The sequence below is a fragment of the Anguilla rostrata genome, chromosome 17, assembly GCF_018555375.3.
Source record: "Anguilla rostrata isolate EN2019 chromosome 17, ASM1855537v3, whole genome shotgun sequence".
Lineage (NCBI taxonomy): Eukaryota > Metazoa > Chordata > Actinopteri > Anguilliformes > Anguillidae > Anguilla > Anguilla rostrata.
Window position 1 is genome coordinate 20193527 of NC_057949.1, and position 12441 is coordinate 20205967.

The window sequence follows — 12441 nt, forward strand, 5'->3', positions numbered from 1 at the left end:
GGTAAATGATTCATTGTGAACAGTTCTAACAGCAAAAAGGTGAAACTGCTTGACTGGCAGGTTTTGACAGCCTGTTTTATAAATGTACACAATGCCGAATGGCACAAAGTACCTGTTGCGCTGTGTTTTTGAGACGCGGACATTGACGAATCACCATGCACTTGGTCATCAAAACGAATGCAAGAACCATGCAGCAATATGAAGCCCAGCTTCATGTTTAATAAGCTCTTTCTAACTTATGAAAACAGTCACCAAGGCAACCAGTGCAATGAATGAGAAAAATGCCCGATTATGACTTGGGTGGGACCAGGCTGCCCAACAAGAAACAAAACAAAAAGGAAAGATTTAAATGAGGAATACATAAAATTAGAAACGGAAGGGAATGTATGGACTGCTCTTATAAAATGCACATAATTACGGCAAATATAAAACCACGTAAAGAAAGACAGCCACAGAGAACCCAGCTTGTGTAATCCTTGTGATGTGTGAAATTTTCACACTGTAAACTCAGAAATAGGCAACTGTGCAATTAACTCTACCAGCCACAGACAGCAGAAACACTAATTATCAGGCACTATCGACACCACAAGGACCAAGTCTAAAAGCTGTTTCCTCTGTGCTAATGGTACCCTTTTAAAACGTTAGTTGCAATTATTTTGCTTTTTTACTTTGTTTTTCTTAGCACTATATATATGACAGATGGTAAGACGCAGCATTTAAGTTATTCTCAGTTAGTCACAAACTCAATAATATTCAGAGAAAACCAAACAAGCAATCAACTACAGAAGAGGAGAACCCCACAATGAGGGATGCAAAACAAGGGAATGCACTTTTTTAATGTTGGGCTTGTTAATTGTTGGTGTTAAGTGTTTAAAAAACAATATAACAACTTATAAAACACAAATAATGTTATTTTCATCACCACAGACATTGAGATGGGGGATTCAGGGTGAGCATCATCACTTCAGAAATTAAAGAAGCACTTTAACATTAAGCACCGCTGTCACATACTGAATTTCAACAGGGCAATAAAAATCATATTGTTTTGCATACTGTTACTGTTATTGTTCAAAATACCCAATTCTGCTTACAGGCTCACTAAGGTGCATTAAAACAGAAAGGTTCAACAGAATATATAATGCATTTCAATATTCCACTTGACTAGCTTACTTTATTGTAAACTTTAAAAAAAAAATGATTTAAAAAAAAAAAAAAACCTGCCTAATCGTAGGCATCTGAAGCACTTACTTTGAATTTATTATTTTTATGAGCCATAATGGCAAGCAAACCCATGCAGAGACTCAATCACACACTAGGCTCGTGCTCTCTGCTTTGTGCTCACTGAAACGTCTTGTTATACAAATAAATTCCATCATAGATTTCCTTAGCAAGTTGACATTCATGCCCAGCCCCTTCATTCCTGAACATGGAAACTTGGTTACAGTTTGCATTTGCGCTATAATATGAGACCGGGAGGTAGCAGCATCGTGCACAGCCAATATGGCCGACTAGTCAAACACCAGTTACTGAAATCGGCCCCAGAACTTCAATATCCTGCAGCCTCCTCTGTGACCGTAGGGCCTGTCCTGAGCTAACAGTGCTAACAGTGCTAACAGTGAGTGCCTTTACTGATTATGAGCCTTCAGGTCACTTGAAGGATTTGTAATTAATTTCACACATTTTTACTTGGGGGGAAGAGGTATGGGAGAAAGGAACAAGGCCCTGGAGGCTCTACTGTAATCTAACCTAAAAAGCCTTAAAAGGCTTCACCCACAGAGGGGGGCTATGGGGGGGGGGGGGTCATCTGAGGAATCAATCTTCCATCTTGGCCTCATCCCAGTGTCAAGGTCGAGAGACCAGGTTGATATTACAACTGAGCATGAAATTTCAGAAGTGATGGTTTTGTGTCAAAGCTGACCTTCACAAACCAATTTTCTTCAAAGTGGAGTTTGATATATTTTAGGCCCCCCTCCCCAGCATGTGAATAGTGCCAGCATTAAATCTTTGTAACTGAAAAAAGCATCCTGGTTTCATGCCTGTTTGCTCCAAAAGGTTGACCTCTGACCTATCAGCTCCATATCTGCATATTAATATCTCAGATAACATGATCACCATACACATATTCTTCAGAAAGTCTGAGGAATTCCCAAGACAAACACCCTTCAAAAGGAGCATCACAGTGCAATGTATAAACAATGCCCTTTGGGAGAGCTACAGTAAAGGTCCCACACAAGTGAACATTTTAAAACTGAAGGCAACAACGTCTTTTCCAGTCAGGGATATACCCTTTTAAGTCATCTCGGTCCCTGAACAGGTACATGGTGTCCCAGGTCTATGCATAATAGATAGTAAGAGAAATAAAAACAGTGTACACAAATATGTTCCTAAAATAACTTGGCAATTCAATGCCAGACAAGCATATGAACTGTGCTGTCAGTGGAATAATAGTTGGTGTGAGAATCAGCAACACACACGGCAGAGGTGGGGAGGGAGGAGGGCAGTGTTCACGTGAATATGAACAGAGATTCCAAAGGTATTAAACACATTCACAGGCGTGCTACAATGCAGGAAGAGCATGAATGAAAAGAGCAGTCCAGCAGAAATTAAATAAACACAATCAAATCTAAACTGGCTATTATGAGACCATTTTAAGAATTCTGAAATTAACTGCAAGGTCTATGAAGCAATGATTCTGCCATGGGGCAGAAAAGGTAATTTTGGCTAGGGGACTTATGTGGGATTAGAACAGGGCCGTTTACACTCCAATGAAGACTTTCCTTTCCAAAAGCTGGATATAAATGGTCTAGATGAGAGCTGTCCGATTTGGAAATAGGAACCAAAAGTCCAGTTTTGCTAGACGCAGCTGTATTCCTCTGTACACACGTGCACGCACACGCACACGCACACTCCATCTCTCCACAGATACTCTCATCCACTGATCACATACACAAGCAAACATGTACACCCACACAAACACACATGGAAGTGTGTATGTACATGTAATCCAACATAAATTGTCTTTCATGCACATTACACACACACGCGCGCACGGAGTCATACAGGCAGTAGGATACAGAACCCTTCAGCTGAACAGACATCTGGCAGAGCAAACATAGTCACAGTTTGAGTAACAGGCTTGACATATTTATTTCCAGGTCTTGGCAGTAAAACTGTGGACACAAATGTGCACAGCGCCAGCGCCAGCGCCAGCGCCAGAACCGGGCGAAACTGGGACGGATGAAAAACAAACTAGCGTTAACCCATTTCCGATGCGCATGAGCGCAGGAATTTTGAATCCGAAAACAACGTTTTTTAAGGACACACCCCAATACAGAATAGAAAAACGCGGTTTGGTAACAGTGATTTCATCGGAAAACGCAAAGCTACCGACTGACATTCAGGTTTAGAAGTCGCATTTTGTATTTATCCTTGCATTTTCTGTTTCTCTTAACAAAGTACCTCTTCGGTGATAACCCTAGCTACAGAAATTCAAGCTAGATTTACCCCTGGCTAATACCAAAGTGTTCCCCTCATGATTTCGTCCTACTCGACATTGATTTGTGGCCTGCCATCTGGCGTTCTTATTCTTTGTAGAACTGGCAATGCGACAATAAGGGGATAGCGGCGTATACTCGGTACCTGTGCTGTGCTTCCCTTAGATTAATGGACAGTGACTCCAGTTCAGGTCTGCTGCTCTTCGGAAAGGCGGGGTCAGGAACTTCGTTCCCTTGTCGTTCTGGGCTTTGCGGCGCGTGACAGCTGGAGCCGGGCCGCCACATTTTTCCCACAGGTTGCTTGAAATGGTACTGTACGTTCCCATTACACTGTCACAGCAGCGAGGTTACCATGCGCCGCTAAACACAATCATTTCACTCCGTACACAAAACCCCCGCTGTGTCAGGTGTTTCAAATTTCCTTCTGATTGGGGAACAGTGACGTAACGTGATTCGAGCACGCGAAAGCCCCAGGTGTTGCAGTCGGGAACATCTTCGTGCTTTTGAGATAATAGTGTGGCCAACGTTTTGTGCCAATACCATGGTAACTGTTTCCATTCCTTAGTATGATTCGGTGTGGGTGTTCAGCATCTTTTTTTAAAACACTAAGATTTAGCGTCTAAAAAAGGCGACACACGTTCATTTTATGAGTGCAGTCGTAGTTCCCATAACCAGTGTTCTTTACATAAGAACTGGTGAAATCACATTACAACGCGTTAATACGTCGCGTGCATTTTACCATAATTTCCCAAAAATATTAATGTAATCACTCAAAAAGTAAGATTATGGAAGTATTGGTAGTTGTTCATTGGAATAAAACGGGTGCGCTTTGACTGTCTTCACAGAACTGGACAGTGTTCCATTAAATACCTTTGTTATTTAGGATGGCAACTTTGAACTGTTTATTCGTGTAGTTTAGGTTTTGCTCATGGTGGGCTACATGTGTGTTTTTACTGCTTGCAAGTTGACTGAACCTGTTGAGTTTTTGTTCCTTTTGTGAGGGCTCCACAGCAATGGCCTTGATGGGGTTAGAACCCACAAACTTCTCGTTACATGTTCTCTTCATCTTGTTATACTTGCGTGTTACTACGTTTGCTTCCCATTTACTCGTAGAGTGTCTGTCCTCTCTCTCTCTCTCTCTCTCTCTCTCTCTCTCTCTCTCTCTCTCTCTCTCTCTCTCTCTCTCTCTCTCTCTCTCGCTCTCTCGCTCTCTCGCTCTCTCAAACAATCGCTCACACTCGCTCGGCCCCCCTGAAACTCCCACAGACCACACTGTCTATCACCACGAAGGCACTGTCAGTATCAGAGTGGCAACTCGTTTCATATTGCTCACACTAAAAGGGCTCCTTTTGGTCACAGAACCAGTGTAACTGTCAACAACAGCAATGCTGACGTGTAGCACTTATCACCATGTTTCCCCGAAGACACACACACACACACACAAACACACACACACCTCAAGCTGTCACTGAGTCAGTTTTTCTCCCTTTACTATGTTCACTTGCTGCTGAGATCTTCAAATTCTGTCCATCAGTGTCAGTGATCATACGATTGTCCAGTTATAAATCTTTTTCTGTAATTTCCTGGAAGCAGTGGGAACTTCCTTGCTGCCAAACCTTGTGCATCTAGGTCACTCCTGCCCCTCGTGGGCTGACGGATTCGATCCTAGTCTCAGGTGTGCTGTTCTTAGAGCTCACTTAGGATATTCAGCGCGTTCATTCGGCCATGGAGCTATTGCACTGGTTTTATTTAACCGTACATATATCCCCATCGTTGTGATATATTTCCGTTTTACTGTTTGTCCATGTGGAGCTATGGCTGCTGATCTCACTGCCTCTGTGTCCAGCTAAAAGCATCTCTGCTACTCCTTATTTCCCTTATTCCACTCATAAACACCATTGGAACATTTGAAATTCGGGTGTCTGCACTACAAATAGTTAACAAATGAATCCTCCCAGTCATGGGGGAGTAATAGACTACTTTTTTAAATTCTATAAACACAGTGCAAAACTGGTTCACTCACCTAGAAAATGCCAGAATTAATTTGGATGATATTTATACAGATTAAATTACCCTTAAATTGGCTGTGGTAAATAAAGATATGATTAAACAGACAAGAGGATGGATGTCCTTTTGGCTCAAATATTCTCATTGGTTAGTTAGGCCAGTTCTGATCAGTTAACCAGTAAAACACTAGTGTTTGGTTGTATCACCTGAACAAAAATTATTAATAGGAGGCTATTCATAATAATGAAACGGTTTGCTGCAGGGTCAGGCAAATAAAATATGAAATAGATTAAGAGAGAAACTGAAATTTAATTAATGAAAATGTAACATTTAAACTTTGTGACTGGTCATGGTCAATTTTTAACGATTTCGGAGTAGATTTTGAAAGACGCATCTTTCTGTATCAACAGATGTTGGTGTGAGACTGGAGAGAAATTCCACTTTCTTTTTCTGTACAGATCATGCTTTGAAAAAATGCCTCATACGGCGGTCCCAAGTTCCGTGGTCTCCCAATGTTGCTTTGTTAATGTGTAGTTATGGATACTGGAGAAACAGCTATTTCAATTTGGAATGATCAAGAGTTTTCCTCAGTGAGACTGACTATCCACAAGGTAATGTAAACCAATTAAATCTATCAAAAAAAAGTGAAAAAACACCGCGCCTGTTGCTGGTTTATGGACCCGACCGGTCAAACGTTGGCTTCAGTAGCTTTTGGAGAACATGATACTTCAATACGCGTCAATTGCACTAATACCGATCAATAGAGCACAGAAAAGTATTTGAATCCAAAACAAATACGTATTTGACCCAGGTCTGGTTTACGGTTTACGTTCCTGAGCATTTTACTTTATTTTTATTTTTCTCATTTTATTCGGTATGTAATTATTTTTTGGTTAACCAATTTTTTTTAAAAATCACAATCCAAGACAAAAGTGTCTAAATGTGTGTGAATTTTAGGAGTTTCTGGTTTCTGTTCCATCAGCCCCCCATTGATTAATTATGATAAGAGGAGTAATTAAAGCCCCTCTCACTGTATGAACGTAAAATAAGGTATTATTCACCAGGCAGTGGGGAATGGTGGCTGGGTGGACGGCCATGTTTAATTCCGTCATTAAACTCCTTCGTTTCAGCGGGACGGGGCCGCAGCCTGCCAGGTTCACACGGGTGGAAAGGGCTGCAATGCGTGCATGCATGCAGCCCTTCGACGTGCCATTGGACGAACGCGCTTGGGACGCACGTCTGCGTTGCAGTTCTGCATTACTCTCGTGCTGCTGAGGGGATGCGTGCGGCGTGAGAATCTGAAAAGCACAGCTCACCACGCGTCCCTCCGTGCCGCAGCGACACGTCTGGGTCACGACAGCGTCACCACATCTGCCCATCAGCACGCGGTGAAAAAAGTTACACGTTTAACAATAAATACATTTAAAAATCTCTTTCTTTCTCTGAGGTGGAGTTGATTAGCATCCTTCATTCCAGCTCATTCTGAATATGTCTTTTTTTTTTTTTTTTGCTGTGACAGGAGAAAGGAAAAAAAAGATGAGAGTTAGATTTCAAAACAGAGACAACTGAGTGCTTCCGAACGACTGAGTGGCGACAAAACGCTGTGCGTGAGACGGCAAATCGTGATTTAATGAGCCGCCGCCGCGGAGCGCGGAAGCGTCCACATCCTCCGCCCCTGGATCCCGCGGACATGCCCACCATGGCCTGTCCCACTCGGGGAAAGCCAACGGAGGAGCCCGGGGCAACGGGGGGAACTCTGCTCCAGGCTAACGCTAACGCCGATGAATGCTAATGCACTGTGTGTGTGTGTGGCGGCCTGGCTCTGCCTGGCTGCTGCTCCAAGTCTGAGCTCCGTGGCTCCGTGGTTGCAGACCCTGCGGGACAGGGGTGTCCGATCTTATCCGAGGAGGGCTGATGTGGGGGCAGGTTTCTGTTTTAGCCCAGCACTGTGCCACTTGATTCAACCCATTAATTAATTGGTCTTCAATCAAGACCTTGATCGGGAGAATCAGGTGTCTTAATGCTGGGCGAAAACAAAAAAAAATTTCAGATAAGATTGGATACCCCTGCTGTAGGAGCTCAGATTATCATTGGCTAAGCTCTCCTCCTGATGCGGTGCCTCCAGCCAATGGGAGATCATGGTTTGTAGATCAGGAGCTCTTAAAGTTGGTGCTGGGGGACCCCTCTGAACAGCCAAACTCTTGACCATTTAAAATTTCTGAAAACAAGTGTTTAATTTGTTTCAAATTGGATTTTTTTTTTTTTTAGTTTTTTTTTTGCTTATCTTAATTTGCTAGGTCATCGTTTTAAATAAGAATGTTTTTAAGTAAAATAAAAAATTGAATGCAACTTTAGCTTGTTGCCTTTGTTTCAAGTGACCAGGTGTCATTTAGTTCAATTTATCATTTAAACAATAAAACATGTAACCTCTTTCTTAAGGAGTTATATCCCACATACATAATATGAAAGCATTTGTTCATCTGATTGATAAAAGGATCTGCAATATGAACATGGAATACTACTCTTAAAAGCACCCTCAGTCAATTCAGACATAATGTGACATAAGAGAGTAAATTTTATATGAGTCCAATAGGCATCGCATGTACTCTATCAGTTTAAAATGCACCCGAGTTCATTTAACACTGAGCAGAGCATAGAGGTCATAGGGGTGCAATCTGTTGAGGTGCTAGAGGCCCCCCTAAATGCATTAGGCCTTTCCGAAGGACCACAGATTTGATTCCAGGCGGCCACAAAACAAATTTCATTGCCTGCCGTAAAATTAAATTAACTCTCATCCCCATGAATTGGGGGAGGGTATAGATCCAATCAGGCCAACTTTATGAAATGCTAATGCTTGTAAGTGCTTCCACAAAGCTCTTTCTAAAGCTCTCTTAGTGCGCCCGTGCAAATGCAGCTTCAGGTCCGTGGCTAAAACCCCAAGATGTGAAAGCGTGTTCCCGCACATCCGACTCCACCGCGTAAGATCGTTAACAAAAAGTATTACTTGTATCTTGCTGCTTTTAGCAATAGATTTTACAGTTCAACTTAACCGCCGTGGTCCTTTTCCATCCCACAACTTGCGCCACTTGTGCGACAGACAGCGCCCTCTACAGGGACCCTCGGCCTCGCTTCACCTTGGCTCGTCGTTTACAAGCTCCTTAAACAATCGTCCATCAACCCTGATCCCTTTTGCGTCGTCCTCCGTGAAATGGGCGAGAAACAAGACCGGCAGGTAGCAGAGACCTTCAGACACCAGGCCCCTGCGGAGCACAGCTTACCTTTGCCAGTGGTGACACGGCAACAACCAGCAGTTTCACTCAGTTAACATCATTTTCACTGAGCGGGCTAACCGCGATCTGCGGAGTGCGCGTTTGGACGTGGCGGAGTGGAGCGGAGGGCTGACCTTTCGCTCCTACGGCTCAGAGAGGCCCTCATCGTCGCTCACTTAGCCACAGGTCCCCTTCATTTTGTTTCTTTCCCCCCCTTGTACTTTCCGTGTGCTTCGCTGCTACGCTACAGAGGGGGGGAAAAAAGGTACTCCACGTTCCAAACCACTTGCTTTGATCCCTTCAGGCAGACTGTGCATACAGGCCATGATGAATAAATAACTCGGCCAACGACAGACCAGTGCATGATTCACCTCGCCCTAGCATCAGCAGCCTGGGTGGGGGAGATTTTTTTGCGGCATGTAGTGTTACTTTTTAATTACCTCTGCTTTGTGATCAAATAGCCCACTGCCACCAGGCCTAATGTCGTCCTCAGCGGGCACCTGACAACAGAAGTAGGCGTATGTGATGCCGCGGGGTATCGCAGTGCCTCTGCCCAAGTTTAATTGCTCTGGCTGCCCTAACTTCATTACCGACTGACAATGTCAAGCCCAGTGATGCGTTTCATTTGATTGGTTCCAACCGGTCAGTCCTCGATGAAGCAGTCGGTTCATCTGGTGTAAGGCTGGCCTTGTGCGTCTACTGTCTCTTGCGGAGGGCCAACAGAAGTATGGAATGAAAGCCAGACCACCTGCTGTGAAGAAGTGCGTGCCAACCGGGACTCCATACCAAACAATACACAACCAAAACAAGCTACCACTAAACACAAATAAAAAAGATGGGAACTGATCACTTCATCAACGATTGATCTTGACAACCTGAAAAACCTTGGGGTGGGGTGGGGTGGGGGTGGACGGGAGGGCAGCTGGTCCAAACCGGTGAATTGTGACCGAGACAATTATCTCATGATGATTCAGAACCTCACAAAGCTTCGCTTTGCTGACTGAACACCAGCGTAAACACCTGGTGCAGGAGCAGGAGGACGTACTGCCTGTCGAGGCTCCTGGCTCCTTTCCAGAGAAAAGCCACCACCACCCGCACTGCGTTTGTCACACCGCTGCTCAGGCATCTCTTCTGGCCATCCTATCATAAATGTCAGATGGCCTGAGAAGCGCAGGGTAATACAGCCTTCACTGTGGAACTCATCTGACTCCAGCATCCACCCTCCATTACTGGATCAGTTTGGTCTTTTTCTTCTGTGTGTTTAATTAAAATACTCCCGCTGTTTCCAGCTAAAGGCTATCCAGGCCATCTTCACCTGGAGCTGCAGACACACACTGGTTCACCGTCACATTTTAGGTTGACTAAAGGTTGCTTGAAGAAAATGGTTTACATCAACCATTCTCTTTAAACAAGAATTATGAATCATTCATCATGCCCTTTTTCAAGCAAACTAACAACCCTTGTTTTCACATGCATAAACCTTACAGTCAGCTTACGGCCAGCTTATAACACTTGATGTTCTGAAAACCAAATGCAATAAGTTATCATTTTTAATATGTTTATTATAAAGGTTATTATTCAATTATATCATGCTATCATGCTGATATTCATGTACTGTTAATATTATTTAAGACATGTTAAATTGTACTCAATTCTGTTCGTTCATGTATTGCTTTGTATCTATTTACTAGATCTCCTGATGAAGGAGAATTCGAAATATTTATTTGTTGGGATACCATCCATATTGGGACAACGCTTCATGTCTAACCAGAAGACTAGATGCTATTGTGATATCATGATACCCCACCGTTCCACTCCTCACGCTTGCAGCCATTTTATCATCCGTGTTTATTGTTTATATAAGAAACTCGTATTCATTCAAAATGAAAAGTACCACCGTGAATAAAATAATAAACCAGACGTGACATATCTAGAGAACATAAAATTTGAAAGCCCCGAAGTCCTGTCACGGGATGTTAGGCTACCGCCGGTTTTCATGAAATTGGATGTTTTCACCCAGGTTGAAATTTAGTCAGCTGACCTGTTTGCCTTGAGCCGAGCTCTGAGCTTCCGCCCACTCTTGCTCTGTGCCGATGATTCCTTTCCCTCGGAATTCAATGCTGACATCACCTTAGACGCTGTTGCTCCTGAAACATCCGTAGCAACAGTTGAGCTGTCTTGGTTGCAGCTCCGTCTAAATGCGCCCTGACAACCTCTCCTCTTTTAAAGTCACTTGCGTCTCCTATCGCAGCCGCCATGCTAGCCGTAATTATTGGCGCCCAGGCCTGACCAGCGTTTCAAACGATCAGCCTATTCATTCTGAAATGCAATTTGCTTAATTAAAGGGCGTGCTACACCTGTGTAGCAGCGTCTGCTTTGCATATATTTGTTGTCACTCATTTACTCAAGTTTTACTTCCTATATTTATTTTTGTTGTGTTATATTTTACTTCTACGTTTATGGGTCGATACATACCCGTTCTTGTAGTCGAGCGCTTGTTTACCTACTTAACTTTATCAGAAAAAGCTTATTTTAGGAAGTGCTTGAAGCATTTCTGCGGTTGCCTTTACATTTTTCTTTCCAGAGAGTTATTTGTGGCGCACATATCTCTGACCCTCCTTAAAACAGTAGCCATTTGATTTTAAAAGATGAAAATAGAAGACCACAGCGAACCGATCACATAAAGGAAAATTTTTATTCAGGAAAATTTAAGAAGACACTGTTAGCTAACTGAGGTGTTAGCGCTTTAACATCGACCGTTTGAAACATTTCTTGACTCTATAGCCCTCAACTCGATGTTATATTTCCGTTCTATCATCTAATTTTCTTTTACAGACTTAAAATGCTTTAATATAAATGTAGAAGTGATGCAAATGATATGTCTAAATGTATGATCTGTAACAGTAGTTACCGCGGAGAAAGAAGAATTCTGTCTTAATATGATTTAATTATCTCAAATAGGCAACCATTTTTTACGATGAGGATCAGGAGAAAACACCAAATTATGTCAACATATCCCGGACATCCCAGGCTACAGATGCAATGATATTCTAGAGCGCCGAACTCCATCCACCCACCCGGACAACAATAGTAGCTACCTTGTACTATCGATACCTCGCAACTTTATCACGTTGTTCAAGATGTGTGTGCTTATACAATTGCAATGTACTTGTTGGATGTAAAGTTTGCATAGCCTGTGTGTTACACTGGTCATTTAAATCGCATAAATTGCGTTACGAATTACCTACGCTTCACACACATACAGTATTTCAGAACGGGTTGGTTAATGTGTGCTGTCCATGGTTCTGAAATCGTTCGACCTCAACAAAACACTGTTTTATGAGTCCCGCACGCACGCACATACGCAGACACACGCAAAACGGGAATTGGGAGTTCGTTATAGATTATCCGAAATCTGGGTCCAAGTGCAATATTCATTTTAAAAAGAAACGAAATTTTTGAAATTTCTCACTGCTGCAATGATCATGGCGATATAGTCACTGCAAACAGAGAAGGTAGACTAGTCTTTACGGACATATCGTGCCAAACTATGTGTACCAGGGACCCAAGCGTTCACCATTCGTGGAGTACTCTCTCTCTCTCACTCACTCATACACACACACACATACACACAGAGCATATTATTGTCACATCACTCAATACGTGAAACG

General features: G+C 42.9%; 1 protein-coding gene across 4 annotated transcripts in view; it reads right to left on the reverse strand.

The window, feature by feature from the left end:
• LOC135243387 (protein phosphatase 1 regulatory subunit 29) overlaps window positions 1–12441 on the reverse strand; it is an 86365-nt gene that overhangs the window by 73063 nt on the left and 861 nt on the right. For 3 of the 4 annotated variants that reach the window (XR_010326623.1, XR_010326622.1, XM_064315174.1), the window contains exon 1: window positions 3640–4007. The exons of the other annotated variant lie outside the window; for it this stretch is intronic. The gene's annotated coding sequence lies outside the window, so the exon portion shown is untranslated. Of the gene's footprint in view, window positions 1–3639; window positions 4008–12441 lie in introns of those variants that run through there. 4 annotated transcript variants of the gene reach the window in all.